Source organism: Nesoenas mayeri (assembly GCF_963082525.1).
Source record: "Nesoenas mayeri genome assembly, chromosome: 1".
Taxonomy (NCBI): domain Eukaryota; kingdom Metazoa; phylum Chordata; class Aves; order Columbiformes; family Columbidae; genus Nesoenas; species Nesoenas mayeri.
In genome coordinates this window covers 3,554,370-3,567,322 of record NC_137541.1, presented here as the reverse complement: position 1 = coordinate 3,567,322, position 12,953 = coordinate 3,554,370, and the positions used below count along the sequence as shown (strand labels likewise).

Here is a 12,953-nt window from a genome sequence, read left to right as displayed (position 1 = left end):
CAACATCTACTGGTAGTTAGAGAAACAGGCCCAAGCGTGGTAAATGGAGCTGAATTCCCAGAGCATCCTTTAGCTCCTCTACCTGCTGGCTGGTGATAAGCTCAGGACAAAACGCACAGACAGTCTACTGGGAAAGCAATAGGGTCGGAGTGCAATTCCACCTTTAACAAACTGTTTTTCACGTGTACCCTTTCCACTCTGCTTTTCCCAGGTCCCTTCAATCACTATGTATTTGGCCAGCAGGACTGGAAACGCAATTCTCCATGGTGGGACTTGTACTGGAGGAGCTCAGCTCATCTGTGAGAGCTCGGGCTTGGGGACACATTAACCACATTCACCCTGCAAACCAGTCCTGCTTGCAAAGCACCACAAGGCACGTCCTATTGCTATAAAGTGAGGACAGAGAGCAGCAGAAAACTAAAAGTGCAGCCTTGCAGCAGAAAAGCTATTAAGGCCAGACATTAGGAAGAAATTTTTTACAATGAGGGTGGTGAAAGCCTGGCTCAGGTTGCCCAGAGAGGTGGTGGATGAACCATCCCTGGAGACATCCCAGGCCAGGCTGGACGGGGCTCTGAGCAACCTGAGCTGCTGAAGATGTCCCTGCTCATGGCAGGGGGGGAACTGATGAGCTTTGAAGTTCCCTTCCAACCCAAAGCATTCTATGATTCTGTGATTCCAAGGCACAGTTGCCAGTGAAGGAAATGACCTTTTCATTTCCATCAAAAATGCCTGGCTGTTCTAGGGACAGAGTTTAATAGCTCAGCTGCAGGAAGGAGCTGGGAAGAACAGATCTAATTTTATGAAAGACGTGGGTCTATCAAACGGGTACTCTGAAGGCATTGTGCAGCTTAATAGCTCTGATTTTATCTACTGACAACTATGAGAGGCTAAAAAAAAAATCTCTGTGCTCACCTCTCTCTAGTTCCCCTGGGGGTTTCCAAGTGTATAGTCAGCATCAAGAAGGGAATAAACCAATTTCTACATAGGTGGTTGGTCAAGGGAATAAATAGACAAGCAAAATGAAGCAGCAAAGGTGGGTGGCTTATAGGAAATGTAAGGAATCTCTGCCTCCTGAAGAACTGAGCAACAGGTTACTGGAAATGGAGAGTGTATCACTGCTTTCTGTCTGGTTTGAAGCTCTCTGCTACATGTTCATCACTGACCCTTAGTAGAAAGTTTTCTGGGCTGGAGACATCTCAGTCCGACCAGTGCAGCCGGGCCAGGCAAGCTATACCCAGTTTACCTCTGTGCCACTGAAGAAAGAGCAGATCAACAGCAGCATCTCTACTTGGAGATGTGAATCTGAAGAATGACATGATGAGGAGTGAGAGATGAGGAGAGGGAAGACAAAGTTGGCATTGAAGATGGGTTAGAGGTGTTAGAGAAAACTGTTGATTTGCCAGGGAACTTTGAATGATAGAATCTCCTTGATAGGCAGGATCAGACACCTCGATCAGAGATGGTCCCACATCAGTGGGGTTGTCCTGTGCAGGGGCAGGAGTTGGACTCAATGCTTCTTTTGGGTCCCTTCCAACTCAGGACAGTCTATGATTCAATGTTATGTGGTAAGGGAAAGCAATGGCATGAAGAAATTTGTCCGTGGAAGATGTGTGCCTGGGGAACCAGCAAGAATAGATTTCCATCAACAACATTTGCTATTTCCCCAGTAACACTACAGATGAGCTTCTCTGTATCATAGTTAAGGGTTACTTGGTTTCTATTACAAACCTCATTTTCAGCAGGCCATAATTCAAACATCTTCCAGCACATGTAGCTGAGAAAGACACACACACACACAAAAAAAGGCCCCCCAAAAAACAAAACCAAACCCAACCAACCAAATAAAACCAACCAGCCAACCAAAGAACCCTAACAATGACTCCAGATATCCTAAACCTGTTTCTCCAACATGAACGCTGGTTTGGTGAGGTTTGGTTTAATCTTTTCCAGAGGTTAAAAACCAATACTTCAAGAGGAGGTATTTGCTAGAGATGCTGCTCTGCTCTTTTCATTTTTTCTTTTTCCAGTTAAACTTTAAAGAAAGGCTGAAGATTGCAAATGTGATATTTAACTAGGAAGGATTCCAGCATGAGGAATCACCGCTCTTCCTCTTAGTTTTAAAAGACCAGTCTATTTAAGGTTCAAAAGTATATGTTGCTCACCGCTTAAATTCCATCCTTTTTGTTGCCTGGCTGCAAGCGAGAGGATGCCACTTTTCTTCGTCTGGCTCAAAACCATCGTGTTGCTAGATTGCACACCACGGATTATTCACTAAATCTTGGTTATGTGATGATGTGACATCTCAACAGAACTCCCTGACAATACTGTGTGAAAATACTCTCAGCTGATCCCACCGGCAGAGACAGAGCCATTTGCATGTGAAATCGCTACTGTCTTTGAAAACAGAAAAAAAGGGCAAGCAAATAAACCTCTGCCAACACTGCTCCCTCCTCTGATATTGCCTATTGCCTACTAGTGCCCTCTGAATTTGCACCCAGGTCTGGTGTGTTATGTCTTGGACCTGCTGAATCTGAAAACATCACAGACTTTGGTAGCAAGACCTTCACATTCTGAGGTGTGAGAGACCCAGTTCTTTGTCCCTTACACAAATGCCTATAACCTTTGCTCAAGGCTCCCCATATCTTAATTAAATCCTATTTCTCCCTATGCTCATACACCTACTAGAAGCAGAACTACTCCTGTGAGTAGGGCTTGTGCTACTTATTCTCCATTTTTCACCCACTCTTAATCAAAAAGAGGGTTCACCTGACAAGTGGACATTAATGGCAATAAAAAGAGGGTTCACCTGAGAAGTGGACATTAATGGCAATAAAACCCTTCCATGGCATCAATGCAGACTTGGTGCAGTTTGCTGAACTCTACCAGCTTTGGAGACAATGAGCACTCAGCTGAGTGAAGTCTTAAGTAATAATATTTTAGCAGTTCTCAGATGACACAGGAGCACTGCAAAAATGTCAAACCTAACACCATTATGCAAAAATAGGAGCATGAGATTAGACAAGCAATTATACACCGAGTAGCTTAACATAAATTGTGGGTAAAAATATCAGAAACAATTTTGCAGGATTTAGTGAGGGAGCACCTTGTAAAGCATAATTGGATTAGAGGAGACAGCCAGCATGGATTTACAAGCAGGAGGTCTTTTGCTTAACTAACTTATTGGAGTTCTTTGAAGCTACAGTATTACTGCCAAGGTAGGCAATGGAAATGTAATAGATGTTATGCACTTAGATTTCCCAAAAGCAATTGGTGAGGTTGTACAGTGAGATTATCGGCTAATGGAAGAAGTCGTGCTATGAAAGCAGGCTGGCTTGGAAAAATGGCTCAAAAGCAGAAAACAGCCAGTGCGTGGGCTGGCCTGCCATGTTCATTCTCAATCTCAAAAATGAGTTATTTAAGTGCTTGGCCTAGGGAAGAAGGAGGTGGAGGGATTCAGGCTTGGAGATCTCTTCTACTTGGATTTCAGGGAGCTCCCAGGCTTTCACAATGTGCAAATCTCCCTCAAGAGCTCAGCTTATTAGCCTCAAGAATGAGAACAGCCTGAGGAGATCATTCCTCCTCCAGAAAGAGATGCAATTCAAAGTCTGATCCACCATCCTCAAGGATGCTTGTAGAAGGAAAACCAAACTTTGCTTCCACTGAACAAGTGAGGAAACTGAGGCACAAGTAGGAAGGAAAACGTGCGTGATCTCAGCCAAATCAGTGACAAAAGGAACACAGATTCCCCAGGGCTGGGATTTACTCTCTGGCTCATGGTGTTACGTAGCATGTTCAAAGCAGAGGACCTTTTGTGCATGTGCAGGGTGAGCACAGCCAGCCTCAGCCCCACAAAGTAGCAAGTGATAGGACAAAAAGAGATGGTCCCAGGTTGTGCCAGGGAAGGTTTAGAATGGATATAAGCAACAATTTATTCATGGAAAGGGTTATCAGGCATTGGAACAGGCTGCTCAAGGCGGTGGTAGAGTCACCATCCCTGGAGAGGTTTAAAAAACGTGTAGATGAGGTTCTTAGGGATGAGATTTAGCGCCAGTGTTGGGTTAAGAGTTGGACTCAACATTCTTGAGGATCTCTTCCAACCGAAATGATTCTATAATACCTAAGGGAACAGCTCACCTTCACAGAGAAAGGGAAGAGGTTTTTGGGGAGATGGGTGCACCAAAGAGTGTGCAGATGGTGTGCTGGCAGTGGGCACCGAGCCCTCCAGCAGGCTGATGCTGTGCTTTCAGCCCCTCATCTGCAGCCAGCAGCCTAATTTCTGCAGATTTACATCAAAAGCAGGCTAAGGAGAAGACCTGAGTGGACAGATTTGCATGACAGTCCCCAAAGCTCTCCCCAGAAGCCAGTTGCTCCTCTGTTTCTTTTACACATCATGTCTCAGCAGCAAGCAGCATTTTGCTCCCAGCTCCAGCTGCTTTTCTTGGCTGCCCTTGGAGTAACCAGAGCTGATAACGCTGAAATCCGGGTTCAGTGCGGTCCCGTTGCCGTCCAACAACAACAGCGACTGGATCAGGGGCCAACAGCATTCCCAAGAACCATGCAAGGCTTCTGTTGGATGCCCTGCAGATCCCGCTCCAGTTCGCAGACCAACGTCTCCCTATAATCTCATCCTGCCTCTCTCTTCCACCAGCGCTTTGGCTGTCATCCACATCACTCCTCCTGGCATCCCCATTCCCTTATTCCTCCTTCCCACCCCCCGCCGCCCCAAGAACATGACCCAAGTTTGTTATGGATCAGTGTATTTACAAAGCTTAAGCTGAAAATCAATTTTAATTAACAAAATCAGATTGCCATATCAATAAATCACAGGAGACCTCTCGGAGACACAGACAGAAGGTTGCACCTGGAAGTGGAGGGAGGGAGAGATAATGACTCATTTTCCCATCGGGTCCCTCCCTGCGTTCACCGGACATTATTCATCAACATCGTTATCTTTTGTATTATTAAGGGCGTAAAAGGGAGATGCACGACACTGGAGTTGGTTTTAAACAAATAATGTTGGTTGAAACTTGATTTACCGGTGACCTCTTGACAAGAGTTCTGGTTTTTTGTGTTTAAGATAGTGGTGAGGAAAGAGGCTGGAAAACCTTTCATGGTGTCCCCTTTGTCAAGGTAAATGATTGATCCCAGAAAGCTAACTAATCCTTTACAACTGGGATGAAAGGAGACTACAAAGAGCATCATTCTTCCTATGGCAACAAGCCTGCCTAAATATATGATTATTCATCATCATTATCACTGGAGTCATTCTTATTTGGATGTGTGCTACTTTAGAGACCTCAACAGCTTGGGTCTAGGAAGAGCCACAATAATAGCACAGGCCTCTGTTTCTTTTTAGGGACACAGTTTAGTGCCAGAATTGGGTTAATGGTTGGACTCAATGATCTCGAGGGTATTTTCCAACCAAAATGATTCTGTGAGTCTATGATTCTTTCCATCCTTGGGTCAGAGGACTTGCCATGAACCCCAACATTTTTCAAGACAGGCTTAAAGTCAGAAGAGGGAAGAGGCATCAATCCAGATGGTGGTGGCATGCAAGACAAGGTTCAAGCAGGTCCCTGCTCTGTAAAGCATCTTCAAGCTCTCAAAGGCAGAGACAAGACACCCCTTTGCTGTAGCCAAATTCATGCCAAAAATGGGATTTCTCAGGTTTCAAACCATCAAAATTGCTGCTGGGCTGGGTAAATCCTTGCATTCTCTGCTTCCCTCACACTGGCCAGAGGGATCTGACCAAGCTAAAATCAGGGGAAAAGTCATAACAGGTCTAAATTGCCATCTTCCACTGCAGAACTGCCAAGCAACTCCACTGTGCTCAACGCTATTCACTGCAGAATAATAACTCACTCCCCCAGACAGAGGACTGAGATACATGGATATCCCAGTTTAGGGACAAGTAGCCAACAGTAAGACATATCCTCAGGTACAGCTGGGTATTCATGGTCACCACTGAGCATGGGTGCCAGATCCAAAAGGCACTTGGCTTCTATGTCATGATGAATGAACCTTTTTTTTTTCAGAAGGAAACCAAGCCCTGCCAAATGCCAAACTTCAGGAACTCCTGGAGAAGCCAGCACAATCAGATCAAGCCCAATCTGACCAGTATTTAGGCACCTTCATGTCCAGATCTACAAAGGGACAGAAAGGGCTGCTACCACTGACATCAGAGGGAAGAAAAAGCTTAAATGATCAGAGATTCAGCCCACAGCAAAAGCCATGATCAAACAAACTGAGCTATAAACAAGGATTATACTCTGCTCTTGGCAGCCCCAAACCCTTTCCCTGGGCACTGTTCTACACCACCATGGGGACAAGGGGCTGAGAATCTAACTATGTTATTACTGAGCAGACCCTGGGGATTTATGTAGATTTGCCCCCTCATGAGAAAAGTCTAATTCAAATAAAAGTCTGGGTTTTGTCTCTTTTTCTGATGTATAACTGCCAAGGGCTTGTCCTAGGGACTTTCTGCATCTTCCCTTGCAATCCTAGAGCAAGTCTCGCAAGGTCAAATGTGAGAGACAGGTAGAAAATTGTCTTCAGCAAGCTAACCAAAAGCACCTAGGAATAGACACATACAGTCTTATACATCAAAGTTGTTCTCTCTTGCTCTCATTTCTCTGTGGTTAATACATGTAGGTACAGTGTCAATGAGCAGCCTTTGCAAGTAAATAGTAAACCCCACCTTCAACTGCCGATCAGGGGAAGATCTAGGAGAAATGTATAGAGCATTTCCAAAGTGAGAGAGATGAGAGATGATGACTTTGGGAAGACAATACAGACCAGAGACTTCTTCCATCCACCCTCCATCCCAGACCCAGAAGCCGCATCTAAACCTGAGGGAGTCATCCAAAGTCACACTCAGATAGAGAAAATAAAGTACTGTCCATTGCCAGCAAAGAAAAAGAGCTTCCTTACCAGTCAACAGAGCTATTTCTTGTGAAGGTACTTCTTTTATCTCCCTGATACATTATGAGCACCCAGATGGATATAAGGAGATGCTGACAGAGACATGGGGTCAGCAAGGGACGAGCCAGCCCTTCCCGCTGAAGGTGATAACAACTCCTTGCTGGACCTCTGGCAGTTTCTTCTAGTGATAAATTCTCAAGAGTTATTAGAAGTGATAACATTCCCCTCACAGTCCATATATTCATGTTGTGTCTTCCCCTATTCATTCTGCAACTATGACACAGGGCTGATTCCTTGGCGGATGCAGTTTCCAGAACCTGCATCATTTTTACTGTAATATCAAAAGGCAAATCTAGTTCTCTGTTGCTATAACGCACAGAAGGAGTTTGACCAGCTGTGTCTCCATTTGGAGCAGAAACCTCTGTACACATTCTCTGAGTGAATCAGGACCAAAGAGGACATGGAAGACCCAATCCTTTGTCAATAAGACTCCACTGCAGACAAGCTGGAACTCAAGACCAAGGCGCCTTCCTGGTGTGATGCAAACTCTGTTGGGACCGGTGCTTTTTCAAACACAACTACTCTGCCTGTTCTCTGGTGTGGATGGGAACAGGACTGCCAAGCTGTTGGAAGTCTCTGTGCTTTACACGCACCCATAACCCCACCATGTCCTCTTAAAACAACTAGAAATCCAACTATTAACTCAAACTATTATATGATTCTATCAGGGTCTGTTGCAACTGGACAAGGGCTGATGGTTCTAAAATTAAAAAGGAGAGATTCAGGACAGACAAATCCAAAGTCTTACAACTCAGTTTCTTCTGCGGACACATAATGTGGGTTCATCAGTGTTTTTGCATTAGCATTACAACACTGAGCTCAAATAAATAACTTACAGTGCTAATGTTTTGCTCCACATTGTGTAAAGTCTAGTGATGAAAGTCACATTTCTACCACATTGTTAGAGGGCAAAACAATAAAAATTGAGGTCTGAGACTTAGTGCATAGAAGAATACAGTTTTTCTTTGTTTTTACTAGTTTATTAAATTTTTATTCAACAGCATGAATAAATGGAAACTAAAGGAAAGAACTGCAGACAAAGTTTGTCCTAGGATGGAGATTGGCATCACTTCTGCAAACTGCATTTGCAAAAGCCATCCTTCATGCTTTATATCTTGTCACCAACACCTAGAGTATATCAGCATTTTGGAGTTAGCTCTAACACATGCCTTGGGGAATAAGCATAAGGATACAGCTAAACTGGGGATCTATATATACCTCCAATGAAGGAACATATGAGCTGCAACTTGTCAGGAGTTTTCTCTAATGAAGGTTGATCTAGACACGAGGAAGAAATTTTTCACAATGAAGGTGGTGAAACACTGTCCCAGGTTGCCCAGAGAAGTGGTGGATGAACCATCCCTGGAGACATCCCAGGCCAGGCTGGATGGGGCTCTGAGCAACATGAGCTGGTGAAGATGTCCCTGCTCATGGCAGGGGTGGCACTGGATGAGCTTTGAGGTCCCTTCCCACCAAACTGTTCTATGATTCTAACACTGCAGACTGATACATAAGGAGGATTTTTCTAAGAATTTGCAACGTTCCAGGGATTGCAAAGGAGGACAATGCTGCTCTTTCACAGATGGTCCCTATTGCTGTGGTCTGGTTTCCAGAGCAGCACAGTGGATTTCTGTGCTCCGTGCCCTTCCAAGATGCCAGCCTTAGCTGGGCACTTATTTCCCATGCTTGCCTTGAAAGTTTTATTGCAGGCATCTGCAAGAAATAGGTACAGAGTTTGCTAGATTGTTGAAATGAGCTTTGGACCAGAAATCTGAGCTCTCAAACACTCCTCCCACACACTCAGACTCTGGAGTGAGACCAATTTTCTCTTTTATCTTTCTAATATCCCTAATACCTAGCAAGGGAACAGCAGGCAGAATAATGGGCCTTTTGTTCTGTATTTGAGGAAAGGAAGCACGGGGTGGGACTGGATAAGCTTTGAAGGTCCCTTCCAACCCAAACTGTTCTATGATTCTATCATTTTATGATTCTAATAAAACATGTGAAGAAACTCCCACTTATGGTTAAATGGGGTTGCAGTGGCACTAGTGAGACAATGCCCACAGCACGAATAGGCGTAGGTGCAAACATGTGCCCATACTTGGTGTTATATGGTAAACATTTATACAAACCTGTTTCATCAAAGAGTTTCCTTTGCGGCAAGGTGGTGGTTGTGTACCAAGGTGGAATCACAGAATCACAGAATAATTCTGGTTGGAAAAGAACTTTAGGATCATTTAGTCCAACTGTTAACCCAGCACTGCCAAGTCCATCACTAAACCATGTCTTGAAGACCCTCATCTTTGCATCTTTTAAACCCTTCCAGGGATGGTGACTCCACCACTGCCCTGGGCAGCCTGTTCCAATGCCCAACAGCCCTTTCTGAGAAGAAATTGTTCCCCACATCCAACCTCAACCCCCCCGGCACAATTTGAGGCCATTTCCTCTGGTCCTGGCGCTTGTTCCTTGGGAGCAGAGCCTGACCCCCTCTGCTCCTTTCAGGCAGTTCAGAGATCAGAAGGTCTCCCCTCAGCTCCTGTTCTCCAGCTGAACCCCCCAGGTCCCTCAGCCGCTCCCATCACACTTGTGCTCCAGCCCATTCCCCAGTTCTGTTGCCCTTCTTGACCATCTGTTTTGAAATATGGACTCAAGGTACCTCCTTGGGGTGCAGGACAACTCTGTGTTTCATAGATCCTACATGTGCTACATCTACTGACAAAACCAGTTGACTTTTACTCTTGGTGCTCAGAGACAAACCTTTTACTCCAGCAGGATAAATAATGATGCTCCTGTGTAAGTGCCAGGGACAAATGGTGATACTTGTGTCATGTTTTTAAGTGGAAAACCAGAAAAAGAAAAAGATGGGTTTTCTTTGTTTTGGTAGACAGAAACAAAATCTTATTTCCTTTTTCATTTTTTCCCACTTTAAGAAATCTACAAACGGAGATGCATACTTTTTCTTACTGGAAAAATTAAGCAAAAGAGTAAAATCTGACATAAAATCAGTCTCATCTTTCCTAAACAACGACCGTTAATTTTTGTGTATAAATAAAATGTTGATATTAATAGGAAGATGAACATATTCATGAAAAGGTTTGAATGATGTAAAAAAAAAGCACGATTTTGTCTGTGACCAAAAATATGTGCTTTTGTTGGGGCCTCACAGAGATTGCCTTTTGCATATGTATGCTGGTTCCTTGCATATGTATCTCATCACCCAGCAACTGCCTTCTCAGTATATACATGTGCTTTCTTGTGCGTATTTTTTAAGTGGCTGAACATTTGACCCCAAGATTCATTATGAGGGCAAGTTGGCTGTTGGGGTTTTTTTGTGGGTTGTTTGGGTTTTTTTAATATGATAATGATGCAAAAAGAAAAAAAAAGAAAAAGAAACAAGAACAAGACTCAAAAGTCAGTGCTTCCATCCTTTTGAGTGAGGTTATCATCATTGCTGCTGTAGGCAGGTCAGAATAGTCATCCTTGCCAGAATGGAGTCCAGATAATGAGAGACCAATTAATTGCTGTTCCCCTTTTGCTTTTGCCAAAGTTTCCATAGTTCAATTCCCATTTTGATGTCCTGCTTGAATGGAAAGATATATCCTAGTTATTTATTAGGGAAACTTTACTTATGGATGGTATATCTTACTGGTTTGGGACTTTTTTCCAATTATAAGCATGGCAATTATGTTTTGCTATGCACAGACATGCCAGACAGTAAAGCCATTCCTGCAGAAACCTTACAATACCTTTAGGGTTCCTTGATGCAAGATGCTGCGGTCTTCAGTGCTCAGGTAGGTGTTTTTTAGCCCAAAATGGACAGCTTAATGTGCCACCTCAGTGGTGACACACTTTACTCTCATGAAAAAGATCTGAGAGTCTCTTAGTCCTTTGCTCTGTTTTAAAGAGGAGTTAATTCAGGAAAGCTGCTGGTTTAATATGTGCTTCTGTTTTTAACAGGAGATCAGATAAAGTAATTAGGTGATTGCAACAGTCCGCTCTCACCTTGCGCTATGAAATCTCATCAGATAATGTGAATCTTCTTGGGAAATAAGGATCACCAGGCTAAGCTGTTTCAGCTCACATCCAAAAAATAAGGTCCTTTCAAACACTTTTTTCTCATGTATTGCACATTCAAATGTTGGTGGGATGCAGCAGGAAATTAATTCTGCAGAAGTGGATAAATGTAGTGCCCACTCACTTCTGCTTTTGCTGACAAACAGGGGGAAAATAACTGAGATGGAATCTGTTGTATAGGGGCAGAGAGGGGAGATCAACAAGATGCGACACCGCGGTCCCGACCGGAAAACCACATATAGTGTCGCATTGCACGTAACTCCCTCTTGCTCGCGCAGCACTACGGCCATCTGGTCCTTATCCTGGCTCCATTTTAGTGACAGGTCAGTTAATTTTTGCTTCTGGCCGTGATCAGAAGAAAGACACAGGCATGGCTGGGCTGCAGATCTGATTTGGCAAAGCAATGCCTGTCTTCTTGAAAAACAATCCCTCCAGCAGTCTGAGATCCTTGTGAGTGAGCGGGTTGTCTGACAGCTGATGCTCTTTTATGCAGTGAGCTATCCTTTCATTCACCAGAAATACATTACATTAAGATTTATTAAATTACATTTATTAAATTAAGAAATAAACTTTAAGCAAGCTTCCTTCATTTACATAATGGGAGGCTGTGCAGCAGATGGAGAATGGAGACTGTGGGCAGGCAACATAACACAGGAGCCTGCATGTTTTGTAGATGAATATCCTCCTGAACACTCTCCCAGTTGTTGCTGAACAGAAAATCACCACAGTTTCCATGTACTAGGTGGTGGCATTGGGGTCAGAAACAGAGGACAATGAGTGAAACTCCTGGATCCCAGCTGGCGAGTATAATCTTATCTATTTAACATGTTCATCTGGACCCAGCTTATATTTCCCAACAAACCTTTGGAGGACTTCTGGAAAAGTATAGCAAATATGAACAAATGTGATTTTCCAAGGAGGGCAAATGCTGCCCAGCTATTCACACAACTTTGCATAAATAAGCTGGCAGAGATTTCAGTTCAAATTCAGCTAAGTGAAGGAGAATGGCCTGCCAAAGAAAGTCCTAGATCTTCTTTTAATTAATTGATATGGTTTTGTTCATTTTGGTACGTAGGCCTTAACCCACCATCCACCTGATCTGCTGGTTAAATAACAAAGTCTGGAACACAAATACGGCTGCACTAAGGAACAACAGAGAAAATCGATGAAATAGAGAGCACTTTATGGTTCTTAATCTTGTCCCTGCTATATGATACAGTTTCATACCAGGTAGGGATCCCACTGTTTAAAATGAATTGGTCTGTCTCAACACAGAGGCAAACTCAGCAAGAACTCCAAGAGTCCCAGGCATTAGCTGGTTTATTACATGATTGACTGATTCCTTGTTAGCTGCATATCAGTTATTCATCATTGATTATTTTCATAGGTTGCTAATACTGTAAAGGGTAACTGCCTAAGTTATAAAGACAATTACACTAAATACCAAGCAATGAGTGCTCTAGTATTTAGCCAAAAAATGTCTTGTCTGCTTGAAAAAGAAAATAATCTAAAACCACAAAGACCAGGAGGAAATAATCTGCCATCAGACCAGCAAGAAAGAGCCCAAATTAAAGTGCACAAATGAAAGCAATTGCTCGAAGGCAGCTGAAGAGACGAACAATGGGCCCTTACAGCATACTACTTAGAAAAGACATCTGGATACCAGCTTCTCTTGGACCCATTTCTGTGAAGATGATCCCATCCCAGAACTCAAGGGGACCCAACTTAGCGGATTGCCCATGTTGAGCCAGGGGTGGGTTATACAGATAACCTTGAGGTACCAGAGCCAGGAACAGAGGCACAATGAGGAAGGGACAAAGGGACACTGCAGGCAGAGGAGAAAGAAGAAAGATGAGCATCAGATGAGGGCAAACAGCTCAAAACAGCAATAGCAAGGC

General features: G+C 43.7%; 1 protein-coding gene across 1 annotated transcript in view; it reads right to left on the bottom strand.

Annotated features, from left to right (window-relative positions):
* Positions 1 to 12,953, bottom strand: part of PLXNA4 (plexin A4) — a gene marked incomplete at its 3' end in the record, with an annotated part of 457,578 nt that overhangs the window by 180,814 nt on the left and 263,811 nt on the right. The gene's annotated exons all lie outside the window — the stretch shown is intronic.